At 35.0% G+C, this 7,052-nt stretch overlaps 1 long non-coding RNA gene across 1 annotated transcript in view; it reads left to right on the forward strand.

Annotated features, from left to right (window-relative positions):
* LOC116216676 (uncharacterized) overlaps window positions 1-6,843 on the forward strand; it is a 92,406-nt gene extending 85,563 nt beyond the window's left edge. Inside the window, exons 7-8 of the long non-coding RNA XR_014883613.1 lie at window positions 1,405-1,485; window positions 3,559-6,843. This is a non-coding gene — a long non-coding RNA (uncharacterized LOC116216676). The remainder of the gene's footprint in view (window positions 1-1,404; window positions 1,486-3,558) is intronic.
* Window positions 6,844-7,052: the final 209 nt, after the last annotated feature.

A 7,052-nucleotide genomic window follows, 5' to 3' on the forward strand; every position in this document is an offset into this window, starting at 1 on the left:
AAAGACTTTCGGTTAGTAGCAGTTATTTGTTGTTTTTTTAATTTTCAAGTTTTCTATAGGAGATACATATGCCAAATTAAAATTATACCTATGGTTTATAAATGTGATCTAACGTACTGTAAACTGTCAGTGTGTGCGGAGAAATAACTGAATTGAAAAATGTGAAGAGAAACAGCTGTGTATTAAAAACAATTTCTTTTTAATATTTATTTTTTTATTATTCTGACCATATGACTAGTAAAAGATTGTATGGAGTTTTTCACACCTGTATCTGTTTCATTACATTTCGGATTGGAGATTAGGGAAAGGTTCTTCACTGCAGTGCTGGTCAGGCACTGGAACATGCTACCCAGGTCAGTGATCATGGCACCAAGCCTCCCAGATTTCTAGAAACATTTGGAGAACATCATCAGAAATAAGAATTATATTTTGGGTAGTCTTGTGTGGAACCAGACATTTAATGTGCTCAGCACATGCTACTTCATGAGTTTGCAATTCATCTTGAAAGCATCCTGAAGAAAAATATACTCAAACTGACATAAAGATTACTCCCAACTTAGAACAAAATATATATCATTTTTTAGTTTGAAATGTGAGCTTCATACTCTTAAATTGGGATGTATTACACATGAATTTTATTTTTAATATTAACTGACTTTTTTTGAGGAGTCCTAAAGCTGAGTAAAATACGATCTATCACATTAACATAATTGAAATAAAAGCTGAAGACTTGATTTAGAAAAAAAAAAAGATATGGAAAAGCGCAATGCTAGCTTACTTCCTTCTGCTAACTAAGAAAGATTCTGCAACCAACTTCACTAAAACATCTTTGCACTTAGATGCTATTAGGGAGTAAGAGTATAACATAAATTTTGGTTTCTGTGACATCTTAAAATTTGTGATTAACAACAAATTCAATTGAGAAGTTCAATTAAGCATTTCAAAATTAAGTTTGCACATAAATTAAGTTAACCACAAATTCTATAATGTCACAAAAAGAGAACTGTGCTAATACTGTAGTAGTTTTTGCAATCTTGAACACTGCAAAATTCTTGTTAAGGCTTCTACTTTAGGCCTAGCTAGTAAGAATATGAATTCAGTAATGTTTTCAGTATCTTCCAGACCCACTGGAAGGCAGATGTAAAATTTTCTTCAGTACAGCTTTCATTTAATTCTGCTTACCCTAGAGTCCAATTTCAGAAAGTCACAGATGTCCTCCAATTATCTTGATAGTGGACATTTCATCCAGGTTTCTAGTATGCCAGCCTCTCATCTATACAACTCGCCCTGCAGTGGTTCCACTGATTAAAGTTAAGGTTCTGAAGAGCTATGGCTCGTTAACTTCTCAGACTACATCAGCTACCACTATAACTCATTTATCAGTTTTTCTTGTTTTTCTGTTAGCATTCAGGATGATCAGAGAAAAAAGAATGTGTCCTATTCATCTGTGCTGGCTCTTATCTAGGAGAAGTATGCAGGGAAGAGGTGAGTGTAGAGGTGGCATTAGACAGACTGCTGGACAATCCAGATGTTTCTTCAAACCCCAAGGTCAATGCCTCTACCTATATCTATCTAGCTAGTTTAAAAGGAGAACAATAAGTGGTCTTGCTAATCTGAAAATGCCCCTTTAAAAGCAATATTTCCTATAAATCTATCGATCTTACTCAAAAGGCAGTATTTGTGTTTATTTCTGTTTTGTTTCATTTTATTTTTATTTTGTTGTTAATCTCACTTGAGCTCTCTTCTACTGCTGTTCTAGTGTCTCAAATGCTATTCTGTTTGCGTTTTTACATCAGTTACTACAGATGTTAGTACATCCTGATGTACTAACAATGCCAATGCAAACTACGAAACCTTGTATTGGCGGTTCAGCTCCTTTTCCTCAAATTTCAATTTCCTTGTGATGAGCTGTAAATTTTTTTACAACTTGTTCCTTGACTGTCTTTAACAGTTTGCTCAAATTATTTGCAACCTTAAACAAAACTGTTCTGTAGCTGCATTAAGCATTGCCTCATCTTCCGTAGATTTAGTCTTACCCTGAAAGAATACAAGACTTCAAAATTTTTCTGCTTTTCACCCAGAAAGGCTTCCTGCTTTCTTTCCAGATGATCTGTTTCCACATCCTATCTTCGAGACAGGACAAAGTCTCTCCATGTAATCCTTAAAATACATTCCTTAAGTTTCTAATTTTCCTGCTTCCACAGGAAAGTAAAGTTGTGGTCAGACACTTAAAACCGTTTCCTGAGTCCAAGCCAACAAACTGTATAATACAGTGCAAAAAAGGAAATTTGATATCTATTGGTCTTCCTCCTTTTCAAAATGATAAAGTTTATAGAAACAAACAAAAATTACATTTTTAAGAGAGTTTAGCTGTAGAATATAAGGAAAAAATTTCAGATATATTGCATTGCATGGAAATTCCATGTTTCTAAGTAGTTTTTTCATGTACTTGAAGCAATAAATGTAAAATATATTTGTTACTACACATCAAAACTTGAAAAATAAATGTATAGTAATATCAGTTGTAGCTACCGGTAGCAAGACTGACTAGGGTCATGAGGATGGGCTGCATTTGGTTCATATTACTCTGAAGGTTAATGTTCATTGTCAGTCTAGAATGAGATGAAGCTAAAGGTATGTATTTAAGTTTTAAGGAAGGATTTTACTCAGTGGAGCTATATACAGAAATTACTGTATAGATATTTGAGTTTATGCTCAAACATATCTGTTGATGCTATGAATTAGAATATAAGCTGCTATTTTTTCTTTAAAAATCTATATTTTGTTAGCTGTGTTTTAAAAATCTCTGATGCTTGATTTTATCGAGGGGATATTCTTTTTTACTGTAGTATTGCATGATGTTCTTATTCCTTAATGATGTGCTTTGTCACAATTCTGATTTTCTTGCAAGGAAGAGCTTGAAATATCACATGTAATGCTAAAATATTAATGAAAATTCTTGCGGGATTATAACTTCTCCTCTGGCAACAGAAAGCAATATATCAGCTAGACTGGCAAATTGTTCTAACATGAAAACTTTTTACTGCTTGGTCATGATGAAGTACAGTTCACTTAGTCACATGCCTGTTTCCCTAAACAAATCATTGCCTAAGAAAGGGTATTATAGTTAAGGGAACAGTGTGTAACTGTTGTGCAAAGACTGTTCTCCTCTGACTTGTGTAGTCTGGCTGTGGCTCTTCCCTGTTATTTCCCCATCAAAAAATCCTTGGCCATTGGCTCAGCGGTGTATGTCTCCCTATACATCCCAGTGAGATGTCTCTGCACACAGATCTGCTGAAGCAGATTACATTGAAGAACTTGGATAGCTCATCAATAGACAAGAATGTGTGGGGTCTTTAAAGATTCTACTGATTATTTAAATACTGAGACAGTATCTACAGACATATATAAAGCCTCCAAAGATAATCCAAGGACTTTTTTAGAATTTACATGAATTTGAACAAAAAGAATCAAAAGTTGTCTATTACTTTGCATGATTAAATTACCCCAAACGTTTAATTTTTTGTTGTTGTTGTTTTTCAATTTCATTTTCTGAAGAGAAGGACCAGGAGTTCCTGGTGAATGACAGCTTGGCAGTGAGCCAGCACTGTGCCCTGGTGGCTGAGATGGCCAATGGCATTCAGGAGTGCATTAAAAGGAGCATGGTCAAGGGGGGTGGTTCCCCCCTCTACTCTGTCCTGGTCAGGCCTTACCTGGAATACTGTATCCAGTTCTGAGCTCCCTGGTACAAAAAAAAAGACAAAGATCTCCTGGAGAGAGTCTAGCGGAGGGCCACAAAGATGATAAAGGGCCTGGAACATCTCCCCTATGAGGAAAGGCTGAGCTAACTGGATCTGTTCAGCCTTGACAAAAGAAGACTAAGAGGAGATCTGATTAATGTTTATAAGTATCTTAAGTCTGAGAGTCAAGCCAACCTCTTTTCAGCGGTCTGTGAGGACAGGACAAGGGGAAACGTCCATAAACTGGAGCATAGGAAGTTCTGCACCAATATGCGAAGGAACTTCTTCACAGTGATGGTGATGGAGCACTGGAACTCACAGGCTGCACAGGGAGGTTGTGGACTGTCCTCTGGAGATATTCAAGACCTGCCTGGATGCCTACCTGTGTGGTCTGCTGTAGGGGGCCTGCTTTGCAAGATATCTGTGCTTGATGATCTCTGGAGCTCCCTTCCAGCCCCTATAAATTCTGTGATTCTGTGATTATTTAATTGTTATGGATCAACATTAAATTAATTTACACTCATAGAAATGAGCTTTCTTATATGTACATAATCTTACAAAGTTGAAATGTACACTTCATTTATGAATGCCAATATAATTAGATTATTGTATATAAATATTTGACATTAAGTAATGTGCACTCAACCATACCAATCACAAAACACAGGAATTTTTGCACTATCTTCAGTGTAAAAATTGTCATATGAAACAAATAAGCTACAAATTTATTAAAATAGACAATCATATTTTTAATAACTCAACTTAATAAAAAGCTAAAGAATGAATTTTAAAAGCAATTTTTAAACTGTAATTAGTCTGACTACAAGTAAACAGTAAACTACAAGATGTAAAAAATAGAGATATGATAACTTTTGTTAATTTTCTCAAGTATAAATTAGAGGAACAAATTTGATAATATAATTCTAGGATTCTTAGATCATTCTGATTTTAATTCTTCATAGCTTCTTGAACATTTAAGTAGATATCTATTTAAAACTCCTTAATTAATTTTACATTTAAATATATCTTCATCCATATTTCTCCAGTGGGTTAAAAATGTATCCACAGCGGGATATATAAAAACCATTAAGTTCTAACCCACTGACAGAGTGTTCTCTTCTTACAGTTCTATACAGAATTCTATAAATATTTCATACTTTCTTCCATATATTCCTTCTGAGACGCTACATGAGTTTGTGTGATCCAGCTACGTTCTTCCTGTTGTCTGTTTATAACTCAGTCATATAAGTATAAAGGTAATAGCACTGAATTGGCTGATAGAGCTTTTATCTAGATTCATTCCTTCTGGTAAAATTCAACTTAAATCTACTTAATGTTGATAGTGTACACTACCAGGTGCAGTTCTCCACTAGCGATCTGGTTCCTTCAAGAGAAGGGGAAAAGCTGTGTTAATCAAAAGATGATAATCTTTGGGTTTAATTTAAGACCTGATTGTTTGAAATTCTGATTGCCAGAATGACATTTCAGTAATGGTTCTCTTTTCTTCCACTTGACAAAACAGCTAGACTATCTTGTAATCAGGCAAGGAAAAAGAAGTGAAGAGGCAAAGCAGCTACTATCTTTCTGATGGCAAAAGGTTTAACTTGAGAGCTTCTCACATATTTCACGAATGCCTTCTGTAAATATCCATAAAAGAGCAAATAAGTATAGGCTTCACTTCAAGATCTACTTGTTATGTAGGCTTGGAATGCAAGAAAAATTTCATAGAGGACCCATGGGAAAAAAAATTGTTTTTCTTCTTTATGTGATCTGTGTCCTCAAGTTTGCTACACTGCCATCTTACACAATGTGCAAGGAGATTTATATGCATAAAACTACCGTTGCAGAACTGGCTTACACTTTTACTAATCTTTGTGACTTTAACTCATATAGATAAGTTTCTGAAAATATAAACTGTTTGAAATGTCTTTCCTGAAGTTATTATCATTACTGTTATTATTTTATTTTGTCATTCCAAAAATGTTACTGAAAATTTGACATCAATTTTTCTCCCCCTCAGAAGTTATAGAATTCCACTGTGAAAGATACAAAGCTGCACATAAATATTTTGTTTTGTATTATCCAATGGATTAGACAATGTTCTTACCTAGTACACATAATTAGATCAAGTTAGTATGTTACATGCTATACAGGCAAGACATTTCTCTGTGTCTAGAAGACACTATCTGCAATTTAACTATTGAACACTCACTGGTTTAAAGAGCTCTACCTCGAAGTGAACCATAATTGAGTGTTACAGGCAGCTTTAAGTATCAGATCATATTCTAGTTATGTGCAATTTTCCTTTCTCTTTTTCCTATTGCTCTATGCTATATGATTGCCAGGTTGAGCTAAAACATAGCACTCAGCTTCAGTTTGACTTAAATACGTCTCATGGTTTTATGATTTCTGTTAACAGTATTCCACATCATAACATCATGTTGTGTACTCGGAGTTAAAGAGTTAATGCTCCAGTTCCATGGATAGTCGATATTTCTGGGTACCTGGTTCTCGGAAAACAAAAAAGAACTACAAATCCCAGAAGTCTTCACTGTTTCCATTTTCTGTTCAAAGGGAAAGGTAAAACTGCTTGCAAGTCACAAGATTGACCCTTTCCTTTAATGCTCATCACCGTTGTATATGCTCCCTAGCCATCTTGCTTGCCTTCAGCATTTCAGTAAGGCCTTCGATTTTGGGCACTTTCTCTCTCATCTATTTGATTTATTAGCTTTGATTCCAATTATATTGTATTATATTGTATTATCTCACATTCTGCTATCATATTTAGTAAATTAGTTTTCTCCTTTAGCTCGTTGCCACTTCTTTGGTTTTAGGCCCAACTCTCTACCTTTTCCCTTCCTCCCTTCCTCCTCTCCTGGGATGGGAATCCACGGGTCCCCCCCTCCCTTGCCCCATTAGTCATGGAATCAGTCTGAACCAGCCCAAAACTGTGACAATATGTCTGGATTGTTTTTTCCTCTGTATAGAATTGCACAAATTGAGAATGTACACTTGATTTATAAAATGAACATAATGGATCAGCACTCACCTTATGACAGCCATGAGTCTTGCCTGACACTTCTGTGTAGTTCTCGGTGGAAATTAGGTTCACCTTTCCTTCAATGTAAGAAGTGAATGAGGAGATTGAATTGCATTGATTTCTTTGTTTTTGATGTATATTTAGTCTTCAGTAAAATATATTTCTAAGTTCTATTTAGCTATTTATCTTTATTTAGTGCATACTTTCTGAGAATAGGAAATTTTTATGAATGGAATCTAAGGATGCAGCTATCGCAGAACCAAGATGCAAGA

The sequence above is a fragment of the Meleagris gallopavo genome, chromosome 5 (genome assembly GCF_905368555.1).
Source record: "Meleagris gallopavo chromosome 5, MGAL_WU_HG_1.1, whole genome shotgun sequence".
Taxonomy (NCBI): Eukaryota; Metazoa; Chordata; class Aves; order Galliformes; family Phasianidae; genus Meleagris; species Meleagris gallopavo.